This window comes from Leopardus geoffroyi, chromosome D2, assembly GCF_018350155.1.
Source record: "Leopardus geoffroyi isolate Oge1 chromosome D2, O.geoffroyi_Oge1_pat1.0, whole genome shotgun sequence".
Taxonomy (NCBI): domain Eukaryota; kingdom Metazoa; phylum Chordata; class Mammalia; order Carnivora; family Felidae; genus Leopardus; species Leopardus geoffroyi.
In genome coordinates this window covers 5,333,798-5,347,372 of record NC_059334.1, presented here as the reverse complement: position 1 = coordinate 5,347,372, position 13,575 = coordinate 5,333,798, and the positions used below count along the sequence as shown (strand labels likewise).

At 47.7% G+C, this 13,575-nt stretch overlaps 1 protein-coding gene across 5 annotated transcripts in view; it reads left to right on the top strand.

The window, feature by feature from the left end:
* PRKG1 (protein kinase cGMP-dependent 1) overlaps positions 1–13,575 on the top strand; it is a 1,258,994-nt gene that overhangs the window by 1,021,052 nt on the left and 224,367 nt on the right. The window lies entirely within an intron of this gene.

The following is a 13,575-nucleotide window of genomic DNA, read 5'->3' as shown; positions in this document are numbered from 1 at the left end:
GTGCAGGGGGCGAAAGGTCGTAGCCGGTAAGGCAGGACCTTACTCAAGGTCTAAGGATGGTTGCCAGGGTACTATTACCTTGATAGATTTTATCATACGTAGGATATAGACTCCATCCTGGCAGGAAAAGAAACCGGGTCTTAATTCATATTCAGTATACTTTATTTTTTTAATGTTTGTTTGTTTATTTTGAGAGGGAGAGTGTGTGAGGGGAGAGGCAGAGAGAGAGGGAGAAAGAATCCCAAGCAGGCTCTGTGCTGTCACTGCAGATCCCGACACAGGGCTTGATCCGATGAACTGTGAGATCATGACCTGAGGTGAAATCAAGAGTCAGATGCTTAACCGACTGAGCCTCCCAGGGTACTTTTAGTATAATATACTGGTGTCACCCAAGACCAATATATAGACCCAAATGCCATTCTGGTACATTCCAGTCTGTGGGGGTCTTCTCCAGATGTGGGACTGTAACACACACATCTCAGAATCGGACTCCATCCCTCCTGATGACAAGACACCTGAGAAGAACACACTGGAATGAGAATGTTTCCTGTTCACTTAAAGCCAAGGAAGTGGCTCATCCAAAAGTGTAGTTTATTCAAGTGGCCGAGGCTGATAAAACACACCTCGTGACAACAACACACCTCTTTCTCTGGTGACCAAGAGGGCTGTCACCCTCCAGTCTCCAATCTCTTACTTGTGGACGTGTTGTTCACATGAGTTTCTCTGAACCTCGTCTGTGTTCTTTTGCTAAGTACACGCTCCTCCTAATGGAGGTGTTTTCCTCAGTGGTGTCCACACACGTTTTAGCTCTGTAGGAGAGGCGAAAGTTTTCCTCAGGCCTCTTAAGGTTCCTTATTGGGTCTGAAAATTAAACCAACAAAGACGGATTGATGGTAGAAGAACATACAAATCTATTCAATATACGTTTTACTTGGCATGGGCGCCTTCATATGGAAATCGAGGCCCAAAGAAACCACTAGACTGGAGTATTTTTATGGTAGGGTGGATGAGGAGCGGAGAAATAGGATAGCTCAAAGATTAGGAGGTAAGTGTAAGAAACTCGGAGAAACTTAGCAAGGCCTGTTTGTTAGGATCCTTCTCAGGATCTCTTTGTCTTCAAAGATAAGGATTCTCCTTTCCTTCGGGCAATAGGGAAGGCACACCTGTCACATGAGGATTTTGTAACCTGATTCAGGGGAGAGGGCAGGGCAACCTTCCTGCTTCCGCTGTTTTCCCAGACTCCTTCAGCTTGAAATACGCCATATGCCATACTGAACTCAAGGAGCCCTGTTTTGTGGTGGCCTGTCCCGAACCTTTAATCACCACTAGGCTGTTCCCAGCCAGGCTCTCTTGCCTAGGAAACAGTCTCCCTTCCAGTTCTAGGCTGATTTGGTTACTTTATTTTCTTGAGGCTGTCACCACAACTACCATTACCAGTAATGATGTTCGTTCTGAATCCAGAAACCTTAAAATACATGCGCAGCGGGGGCTAGTGAGGGATACGAAGGTGGGAGAGTGTTCCCACAGCTTCTGTTCAGGGGGCTTGCACAAGTTGTTACCCCCTCGAAATACTGTTGTACCAGTTAGTACAAAACTTTTGCCAGGTACCCCTGACCTAGCTCGTTGCTGGGGCCCCTGAACGTCCCATGATCCAGGACGTTCCCAGTGCTGTGCTCTAGCACATGTCCTTTCTGACTGGACAGTGCATTTAAAGAGCTAGTTATTAGATGTTTTGCGCATCGCTTTGGTGTTAGTTCTAATAAACACTCTCATTTCACATTCTGGAAGAAGTATTTCTCCTTTCGTATCCTGGTTATAGGGCATACCGTGGAATAGAAAAGGGGACAGGATCTTAGATGATTGTCTGACCCCAGCTCTGAGCAAGACCGCTCTCAAAACAGTCGAGATAGAAAGAAAATATCCTCAAGGCGAGAATTGCGTCCTTCAGTATATAAAGGGCCCTTCCCTCCCTCAGGTAGTCACATCCTCTTTGCTTTCTCTTCTTTCTGTCCTCGGTGACTCCAGATACCCTTCCAATGGAATAGCGTCTTCTCAAAACGTTTATTTTAAAAGCCTAAGGAAATAAAATGTTGAATGAATTCCACGTACTTCTGACTCGCTCTACTGTTTTTTGTTACAGGGTTCATACCTTTAGGAGTACTGTATTCTACTTGAAACTGCAGATGGTGACTCTGAGACCGTAAATTGAATGCTTTCCTGTGACACATTTCATAATCTGTCCCGGCAAACAATTTCCAAGTTCTGCCAAAGCTAATCGCCTTTATAGATCAAATTGTTAAGTCTGAGTTACAGTTTAATTACGTGGGATGAGAATGTGAGTTTGTCTACTCCATAAACAGTTTTGTTCTGTTGTGAAATGAATAGATTTGAAATGAAGCATGCCTTTTGGAGATTTTTTGGCATTTTGTGTGCCTGCTGTGGTATCACTCACTCTTAGTCATTAAGTTGGATGGCTGTGTTCGCGTCCAAAATCTGTCAAAGTAAAAACAGAGATTGAAAATCCGTTTGGAAAATGATGTCATTGAAGGGCTCGGTTGAACATTAAATAAAACCCAAGCATTTTTGGAATTTCAGCTCAGGTTTTCCCTCCTGTGTCTGGTGTCCAGAGGGAGGATTCAGTGGGCGCAGGTGGTCACTGCTGTGTCAGCAGCTGCCTTTGAATCATAAACTCCCAAGGTATTCAGGAGGATTAAGGGATAACGATGTGGTCTGGCCAGCAAAGACAAAAGACGCAAAGACCTCAAGAATGTTTGAGATTCAGAGAAGGAAACCTATATTCACTGTCAGCTGAACAAAAACCTATGCGTGTTTATTGTACTGGGGGAAATGCTGAATGTTAGATTGGAATAATTGGGCACTTGGGTACACAAAAATCAAAACGTAAATGGCTGCATTTTGTCAGAATGCAGACGTGAGGTTGGGCGGTGTGGATTGGAGGTGGGGGAGAGACTGGAGAGAGGGAGAAGGCAAAGCAGTGAACTGAGGCAAAGTGCCATTTGGCGATACATCCTCTTCGAGAATATCCAGAACTTTCAACTTATACCCACTTTTTCGAAAGGGAAACAATTAAAAGCCCACTCAATATTAGTGTTTTTATTAATGATACCAAAATTCCTGAAGAACTAAGCATACCTGCCTGGTCTGAAGATGTTATTGCTTTTGTAAACAAGAAGAGTACTTATTTTGTCAAAGTAGTGTTTGGGTAATGAGAAATACATTTTATGTCAGGGCTTAGTATGCATATAAATATTCATAGACACACATTTAAAACTTCTATAAATTATAATGTCCTGGGGCTCCTGGGTGGCTCAGTCGGTTGAGCATCCAGCTTCGGCTCAGGTCATGATCTCACAGTTCATGAGTTCAAGCCCCACATCAGGTTCTGTGCTGACAGCTCAGAGCCTGGAGCCTGCTTCAGATTCTGTGTCTCCCTCTCTCTGCCCCTTCCCTGCTCGACTGTGTCTCTCTCTGTCTCTCTGTCTCTCTCTCTCAAAAATGAATAAATGTTTAAAAAAACTTAAATTATACTATCTTTCTGTCATGTATTTGACATTTCTGTTTTATTTCATTTTAAAAAAAAATTCTGCTTGGAATCCACTAAACGGATTTCATGACCTCTTTAATGGATTGCATTGAGGACGGGGCACACAACAGATGCAGGAAAGGCTTTCCTTGGTCCCTTGGACTCCAGGACGATGCAAAGCTGCCAGTAACTCCTGTTCATCACGGTGACAATCGTGTTCTTTTAAGAAGCCACCTCTGGGCCCACTGCACTGCAGAGGATCTTAATTCTGACTCTAAGCCAGCCTCTTGGCTTGATACATCTTGGCAAAGTTATTAATTAATTTCCTAAGATAAGCTTACACTGTCCCAGGACTTCTCGCCCCAGGGATTTTATACCTGTTCTCTTCATCACTATGGAAGCCAGTAAGAATCCACCTCAGTACCTTGTTAAGGCAAGGATGATTTACATGTCAAGACGTCCTCAGGATCTGACCATACAGACATACACACAGACCTGCTCGATAATTCTGTTCCCACCATGTCTACCTTACCCAATGTGGTCGGACCGATTTATAGATCAATCCTTGGGTTCCAGGTACAGTGGGCATCTCCGTGGAGACAGGATCCTTCTAGCACCATCAAGGCAGATGGGAATGTAATGCTTCAAGTAGTAAGGACAGAGCATAAGTCCCTGGTAGTTGGAATAGATCATATTACCCTAAGGCAAAGTTCAGGGTGAAGGAGTTTGATAAACAGTGTCACAGGCAAGTGAGGAATGTTTCATCAAGGGCTGTAAGGACCTCGAGGAATGTGCCATGGGACAGCTGCAGAGACGCAAATCCTCAGCCATGAAAGTGGCACAGATTAACAGTCATGGCCTCAGCTATTTGTGTCTTAAAGTGTCTTGGTGAGCTAGGCTGGTGGTGTGGCTTGGGCAGCGAGAGGCAGGTTGTCTATCCGGAAGTCGGAGTTATATGTATTGATGAAAAAGCCACCTTTTCTACCTAAACTTGGGTTTCTCCCAAGGTGTCTGGGTTCTGTGGGGGACCTGTGAGTCCTCTAAGAGTGGATTCCTTATTAAATCCTGTCATTCCCCCTCTCAGTGGCATGATGGTTCCTGGGGGCAGGGTGGGGACCTGTTGAACAACATGCTGTGCTGCCTCTCGACTTAGGGGCTGTGTCTTGGGTATCTTGGTGGCTCCAGTGTCAAATGCAATGTCTCATTCATAGAAGGCACAGATAAATGATAGTGCTTAAAATTAGTGAGTGACCAAATCTCTGACGGGGTCTCTGATGTGGACCCGATGTTCAGGCTTGGTGAAGGAGGTTTCTACAGGTTCGTTTGAGCAGGCTTGGGGCCAAATTCTTGTCCCTCCCAAAAAGTGTGACAAAGTACTGATGATAAACGAGGGATGTTCTTAGTGTAAGGCCAGGCGTGGCACTGAGGTAGAAAAAATTCTATAATAGAGCGACCTGTATTCCAGATGTCCAATTGGTTGGGACGGGATGATCGTGGTGTGTGGGAGGAGAGTTGTCAGAAAAATGTTCCGTGAGTCTATTTGTTCTTTTGGTGTTCTGGCTAATTTGTGAGTGGTAGTAGAAGGAAAGGGTAATTTTTCTTTGGAGGCTAGGAAGGAGAGTAAGTAAACATTGTAACCGTAATGAGGTTAAATGTTATGTAAGAAAACGCTTCATAACAGAACCTATCCCTTTGATAATTACTGTCCTGTGAGAGGAAGATGTCAATGTACGAAAATCGACACACACTAAGAATATTGTTGTCAGTTGTTGGTAGAGCATTAGTTCTCTGATGAAATCCATGGTGACCGTGGAGTGAGGAGGAGGAGGAGAAAATTCTAGTTTAGAGGTGTACTCGTTGATCATTTCCTCCCCCGCAGTTTTCACCCTAGACCAAACCACCAGAAATCAAGGATAACAATGTGGAAAGCGTATGTTCCTGTAATGACTAGCTGTCGGTCTTTCTTGTCACCGTAGGTAATCCCAGTCCAGACATCTCAAATGGGCACAATTTTACCAAATAGAGAGGTCTTGGGCCAAGAAATACTTTTTTACCTAACTAGCATGTCTTCTGACTGATCAAGCTGTTTGGTGATCTTATTTTCCATTAGGATATCTTGTCTTTGAAAAAAAGCTGAGGCATCAGGGACAGGGAAGAATTTATTTTGAGGACGTCACTGATTTAAGATCCAGAAAGGCAGATGCTAGCATTTTTAAGAAAGTTGTTTTTCTACTTGACCTCATTCTCTTCCTCTAAGATACAACTATCTTCGGAAAACAATGAGGCAGGAATCAAGACTCAACATTCCTCGTGTCCTTGACTCACCAATTCTCCAACTGTCATTTTCTATTCAAAGCATTTATTAGATATTCAGGCAAATAAAGGTGGTGCATACTTATTGTAGTGATTTTTCCAATCATTAGCAATTATTCTAGTGGCCTGTATTACGTGACCCTTAATTGTTAGGACAGCGTCAATTAATAGATGTTCCATGTTTTAATAAAGAATGAAGGATAGCTCTTCAATAAACTCAAGTATGAAGTGAAATGATATGATATCTGACTGAAATGATTTAGGTGAGAATTGACTTCAGAATGATATATTGTGTTTTAGTTCACATGAACTAAGGTTCAGTGACAGATTAAGTGTTAGAGTTGGGGCTGAAAAGAAAATTGGCAGCTGGAACACAGTATATCTAATATCCATAGTAGAGTCTGATGGAAAACTAAAAAGGCGTCCTGTGGACTCACCGGAGAGCAGCACCAAGGCCGTGAAGCACCGTATTGAGTGTCGTCCAGAGCTTTTGCCGAGTATCAGCACGTACGGGGAGAACTGAAAGTCTAAGTGGACATTTACATATTAATGTTGAATTCTGAGAATCCAGAGACCTACATATTAACGATCAAAGCTACCCCCCTTCTTTCCGGTAGCAAGGAGAAAAACCGGCTTTGCCTAACTCGAAAAGTATTGCCTTTGGTATGACATGTTGTTTACATTTGGACATTTAGCTTACATGCTGAATGCCTTTTCTGTGAACAATGCTAGCTAGGTAGTGTTCTAAGCAAAACAATGGCTATAATATAAAATCTCCTAAATTCTCTGAGTGGTAGGTAATGGAGGAGGGGTCGAGATAGCAAACAAAAAAGAAAGATAACTGCCAGTCATGAAGGGTGTGAGAGGTCTTTCTCACAGGGAGCTCGGCTGTGCTGTGACTTGTAGTTGTGTTCGTCCGCAAATAGTCACTAAATGCTGGGGCAGAAAGCGAATGGTGGTGGAGGCCCTCGGGAAAGGCCTTGTTGAGACTCAATGGCAAGAACAAGACATTGACAGGGGCCTTGAGGACGGTGTTCTAGAGAACACGATGTTGAGAATAACCTTGAGGACAGTGTTCGAGAGAACAAGAAATTGACCAGGACCTTGAGTATAGTGTTCTAGATACTGGCTCTACTGGGAGCAGATCTCTGAGGGTGGGTCCAGTCTAGTGAGTACAAGCTACAGAAAAAAAGAAGAACAACAACAACAACAACAGTGTTTTTGAAACAGAACAAGTGTGGGTAAGACAGAAGGGGTAAGAACGGGAGGGCAGGTAGGAGCTAGAATGCAGAGAACTCTATATAGACTATAGGAAGTTGTTGATGTCAAACTGCATCCACCAAGAAGCCATTGGGAGTTTCTAAGCAGTAGAGTGATGTCAGCTGACTTGGTACTTGGGCTGTCACTTTGGTTAGAGAATCACAGACAGAATAGGGTGTGGGGTGCAGTGAGGGCCAGGGGCTGAGGCAGGGAGGTCAGATGGGGGTTGTTACAAAAATCCAGGACATCGTTTTGGCTTGGACTAGGGGGTCAACAGTGGAGACAGTGAGAGGCAGCTTGGATTGGCTGTTGTATTAGAGGTAGAGGCCTTGCTAAGGTGACGATGGGTGGTTCTAGAAAGCTGGAGATAAAGCAGGGCTAATCTGGTGAGGAACCTCATTACAAAAATCATACAAGTAAGTACCGGCAAGCCCAGGAAAGAACAGTGAAATGAAGTGGTGTGGCCAGGGGTGTTTGGGGTGGGGGGAAGGTTCAGGTGGGGAAGAGAAGGAGGTGAGAAGTGGTGGGGGGAGTAGGGCACCAGGAGTGCTGGGGCCTGGCAGGAGGGAGGGACTGCGGTGGTAGTTGAGAAGTGGACCCCAGAGGTGCAGTGAGGCTGGAGGACAGAGAGGCAGGGGTGACAGGAAGTTGGAACGGGGACACTGAGCAGACTATATGTGGTCTTGCAGGCCATTTTCAGGAGTTTGGCTTTTATCCTAATGACCGTGGAAACCTTTAAAGGAATCTGCTGAACTGCTCAGGTGGCTTCTTCTACCTTCTGTACTTTTCTGCAATTGAATTTGAAATAAGCAAATTGCAGAGCTGCAAAGTAACCTTCAAAAAACAATGAAACTGCTGGCATTTGATTGGCATAATTAGAGAGACTCTCAAGAATCAGACTACTTGGCCATCTTCCCCCTCAGGTGCGATCGGATGTCTCCAGGGAGCATGGCTTCATTGACATTATCTTTTGCAAACTTGCACCGCCTTTGGCCACCATCCCTGAGGCCTTTCTGTGGATCCTGGGTTTTCCAGGCTGACTCAGCCTGGAAATACACGTGGCACACGCCAGTAAAGGTAAACTAAAATCACTGATAGGAAAATTGTAGGTGTTGGGTGACAAAACCATGTCAGATGACGTCGGGAAGGTCATTAGATAATTTCCACAAATTAAATAAACAGTAGATGTTCCTCTCAAAGTGTCCACTCCCTGGGACGAAAGGATGCAAATCACGCAAGAGAGAGAGCACGGGGAGCCCGCCCCTGGGGGGCTCACTGGGGACCCTCAGGGGAAGCTACTCAGGGAAGACAGCGCGGTAAGGGAGATAGAAGACGGGGGTCTGGTGCCATGATCTGACTCCTGGGTTCGGCCATTTGGAACACCACTATGCTGTTTGGTGACTTGGTACCTTCCCACTTGCCGGTTGGGGTTGGGTTTGCTGGGGCTTACAGCTGGGGAGCTGTGAGCAATCTCTTTGTTTGCCGTTGCAAGGGACTTGGACACATCTGTTCTTTGCAACCTAGGAAACACTGGTTATTGTCCACACCAAATGACCCAGCCACAGGTGGAGGGGGGCAGGTAGAGCGACATGGCTTGTCCTTCCCTCCCATCTCCACCATAGGCCACAGCGGGGCATGGATAGAGAGTCACCTGCACTGAATGCCTCTTGGTGGTGGTGGGACCTTGGGCCAGCCATTGAAGCCATTTGCTCCCGTTCCCTAATGGAAGCCCTCCTGGGGTTATTGTGAAATTGCCCTGAGATGAGGGCCGCAAGTGCGCGTTGCCCTGTATGAGAGATTGAGAGCTGCCTGGGCTGTGTCCTGCACTGTCCCCTCACCCCTCCCTTGGGGCCGTAAAGGTGGGGAGGAAGCTGCTGGCAGGATGTCAACTCCAGGACCAGCCAGAGTCAGAGCTGCCAGGAGCAGGGGGGAGCCCAGCGCTGGGATCTGGTCGGGGGTATGCAGGGCCGTGTAACAAACCACCCCAAAGCGTAGCTGTGTAAATAAGAACCATTTTGTTACGTGGATTAGGTTCCTTGGGTGAGGAATTCAGACACTATCGGGATGGCTTATCTCTGCTGCATGACATGTGGGGCTTCAAAGGGGGACAGTCAGGTGCTGAGACTAGACCCAGCTGGGAGTCTCCTACACTCTCGCGTCTCCCTGCAGTGAGGTGACTTGGGGACCAGGTGTGGGTGGCACTATCAGCCAGATCCCCTGCACGTCGCCCCAAGGTGTGGCTCTGGCTTCTCACAGCCTGCTGTGGCTTCCGGGACGGAGACCCCTGAGAACCAGGTAGAAGCTTTCTGAGATAACCTTGGAAGTCGTGTGGCATGGCTTCCACACAGGCTGGTACAGAAGAGCTGCTAAGGCCACCGGTTTCAAGGGGAGGGAAGTGAGGCTCCAGCTCTTGATGGGAGAATGGCAAAGGCACATCCATCCCAGAGCAACTTGTGGCCTGGAACCTATTCGGTGGCCATCTTGGGGAAATACAACCTGTCCGAGAATTGAAGCATCTCAAGGCTGGAAGATGCCCTGAAGTTCACGCTGAGGCATCCTTGGGCGCTGCCCTCAGTCTCTTCTGCAGTGGCTTGGCCACCGCTCACCCTGTCTCTGCAGACGTGTGCTCCGTACGTGGTGTCCCCTGCCCACTGGGTGGCCCATTCCACCTTGGAGATGCTTAGACCTCTATCCACTTCCTCCTTGTACTGATGTGCCCACTGAGACCCTTGATCTCTTCCCCTTCATTTTCTCTCTCTCTCTGTCTTCTCTCTCTCTCGTGCGCGCGCACGCACACACACACACACACACACACACACACACACACACTCCAGAAGGTCACCCGGGGAGGCTGCTTCCTTCTGCTTCACCACAGTTCAGAGGGGATTTGAAGACCACTAGTGTGACTTGAGTCTTTTCTTCTCACAGCCTAGTGTCTCAGCATTACCCGTCCCCCTTCTGCACCCACCCCCGTCTCAGTCCTGGCCTTGCAGTGACTGCTTGGGTTGCTTCAAGAAGCAGACACCCTTTGGGCTCCTCTGCAATCCCTCCTTCCCATTTTCCCATGGCTAGGGGTTTGCTTCCACTTGAAGGGTTTTCTTGTCAGCACCATGGGGTGACGTTGAGTCATGAAAACCGTTTAGAGGAATCCCATTCGTCTTGTTGGGCACTCATTTAAGAACAGGCATGTGGCTCAAAGGAGACTCGTGGGGACGGTTGCCAGGGTTCTGGCCCTCCATCCCCAGAAGGAGTTGTGGGATGAGAGGCTGCCCCTCTTGGCTCTGACCCCGTCCCAGTTCCTGGAGCAGCGGACCCGTGTGGTGGGGGCAAACCAGCAAAAGGGAAAGAGCCCTCGCTGTGTGGGGCACAAAGCGTCCTTACCGTGTAAGCCATTTACTTGATAAGTATTGAGCGAACACCCAGGTGGTCTTCTAGGTGCAAGGGGGAACAGCAGGGAAAACACAAATTCCTTTGTGGAGCTGACATTCTAGAGGAAAAGGTGGTTCAGAAGAGACTGATGTGGTAAACGTGGGGCTGATGCCTTCCGCTTGCCCACAGGCCTACTTTTCCCTTTTCCTGGGTCCTTCCGTCTGTCCAGAGGCTGATTTGAATTGGGAGGGCTCCACTGTCTCCTGACTTCCAGCTGACCCCAGCCAACAGGGAGCCCCGGCGGGATACCAAAGGGTAGAGAAGAGAGAGGGCAGTCTCTCTGGGGCCGCCGGTGGATCCTTCTTTATCAGAAGGATTGGTTCCAGCTCTCGGTTGACTTTGCCTTCAGCATTCCTTGATGCCCTTGCTTCTGTCCGTCAGCCCTCTGCAAACTTTCCTCTCCTGCGATAGCTCCTTCTGAGCTATGCAGCGTGGAGGGGTATCTCAGGCAGAGGACAGAGCCTACGCAGAGGCGCTGAGATGGGCCCGGGTGTTCAAGGAACAGCAAGAAAAGTGGTGTGAATAGAGCAGGCATAGTGCGAGGGAGGGAGGTGGGTGGTGGGGCCAGCGAAGGAAAGGAGCAGAAGCCGTTAGTACCTTGCAGCTTCTGTGGGGCCCCGTGCACATGGGGGCAGACGGGCTGACTGTGTGTTAACAGCATCGCCTGGCTGCTAGGTAAGGAGGGGGACCAAAGGGTCGGGTAGGAGTGGATATCCCAGTTAGGAGGTGACAGGGCAGGAGAACGTGGCGGCTGGGAAAGCACACTGAAGAGTCACTGAGTTCTGGGTGTAATCTGAAGGTGGAGACCTTGGGCATATTAACAGGGTAGTTGTGGGCCTACAAGACGGAAGAGTCAAATGGGACTCCAAGACGATTGGACAAGTACCAGGAAAGATGTGCTTGTCATCAATGATGGAGAAAAGTCACGGAGAGGCAGGGCTGGGAGAAGTTCGGGAGCTCCGTCTCATGCATGTGAAGCGTGAGGTCTGTGGGAGACTGTGTTTCAGCAGCCCTGATGCACCCCATCTCCTAAGGTTCATACCTCTCTGCAGCCCCCTCCTCTTGCATCTGGGGCCTGCTTGAACCCTCTGAGTGTAGCACAAGTGATACAGGACCTGTTCCCAGGCTGGGCCTTGGGAAAGCCTGGCACCTTCTGCTTTTGCGCCCTTGGAAGCCAGCCACCATAGAAGAAAGTGGCTCTCCCCCAGATCACCATGCTGTGGGGGAGACTAGGCATTCCCCCCAGAGAGGCCTGCGTGGGCCAGGGCAGAAGCTGACAGTCAGAGGCGTGCCCCCAGCTAGTGACCGGCTCCAAATGCTCACCACAAGCGTGAGGCCTTAGACCTTGCAGGGATCCAAGCCGACACTGAGGGAAGCCAAAGAATGATCTGGTTCACACACACTACCAAGAGACATCATAAATTGCCTTTTCAGGTCCAGAAAACCATAAAAGATTTAGCTCACACCTTCTCAACCGGGCACAGTTTTGCAACCCCCCCCCCCACCCAAGGGTCTTGTGACATTGTTGGTTGCCACAAGGTTCACTTTTGGGATTTAAAGCAGCTCTGGAATCCAGGGGATAGAGGCGACCGTGGCTGCTAGAGTCCCAACAGCTGGCCAGGGCAGCTCCCACCAGCAAAGGATTATCTGCATCAAGATGGCAGTGGTGTTGTCCCTGAGAAAGTCTTACCTTCGCACTTAGATATGTAGGGTAATACGGTATAAATCACTGTGGCTTTCTGAAAGGAAAGGACAGTCACATGGGGAGGAATGTGCTGTTAAGGAGATAAGTAAAAATGAGCTCAGATGAGCTAAAGTTGCTTCCAGTTTTGGTGCTTTTTATTTGCATTTTTCTACCTTTTCCAAAATAACAGTGTTTCTGCTACCATTACGTGGTCTCTTGTGAGCTGCGAATTCTCTTCTTTTCGGAGGGACTTTGTCCTGCTCGACAGCAGTGACTTATCCTCATACTACCGTTGGGGCTCAAGAACCTTCTCCATGGGGAAGCCTGGGGAAGGTGTGAGGCTGGACAACAGACCGGACCCAAACCCTACCAACGTGGAGTATGGCGTTTGCACCCTGGCTTGTTTGGGGGGGGTTTCAAGAGGTTTCAGATTAGGAAGCAAGTGAGAAATATGACAAAGAGGAAGATAAATGGAACATAATGTAACATCGCTGTTACTAAGGATAAAAATCTAGGCAGTGGAATACACAAAAACATTCAGTTTCTCAGACACACTGGCCACATGTCACTGCTCAGTGGCCGCATGTGGCCAGAGGCTACTGTATTGGACTGTGTCCCTGTAGAATGTTGCACCATGGGAGAAACATTCAGTGGATGGTTGCTACTCTGAGGTTTTTGTCCTACCCCTCTTTGTATCATCAGTGCCTAGAACCGGGCCTGACTCGGAGGCACTCAGATATGTTGGTGAGATCGAGGCATTTTTTTTCAAGATCTGCATGTCGTAAAGACCTTTTCTTTCCCAAACAACAAGTCGTGACAGTGGAGCGTGGATAGCTTCTTACATGAAGTAAATCAGTTGAAGAATATGCACTCTATAATCCTATTTTTATAACTTGTTACGAGTAAAAAGAAAAAAAAAGGAAAATTAAGTAATACGTTAATTTTCTAGATGTACGAAAGAAGTTATGGCTGTTCTCACGGTCAGGTGCTAGCAAAAGGCGGTTGTAAGAGTGGATGGGAGCACCTGGGTGGCTCAGTTGGTTAAGTGTCTGACTCTTGGTCTTGGCTCAGGTCAGGATCTCATGGTTTTGTGAGTTCGAGCCCCATGTCCGGCTCCGGGCTGCCAGCACAGAGCCTGCTTGGGATTCTGTCTCTCCCTCTCTCTATGCCCCTCCCCCACTGTGCATTAGCACTCTCTCTCTCTCAGAATAAATAAATAAACATTTAAAAAAGAGTGAATAGACAGTAGCATTAAGGAACATGGTAGTGAAGTATATAAGGACAAATCACAGTCGTTGGCCTGATGGATACCCCACGTAAGCCATGAAATCTCTTTCCTAGGGAG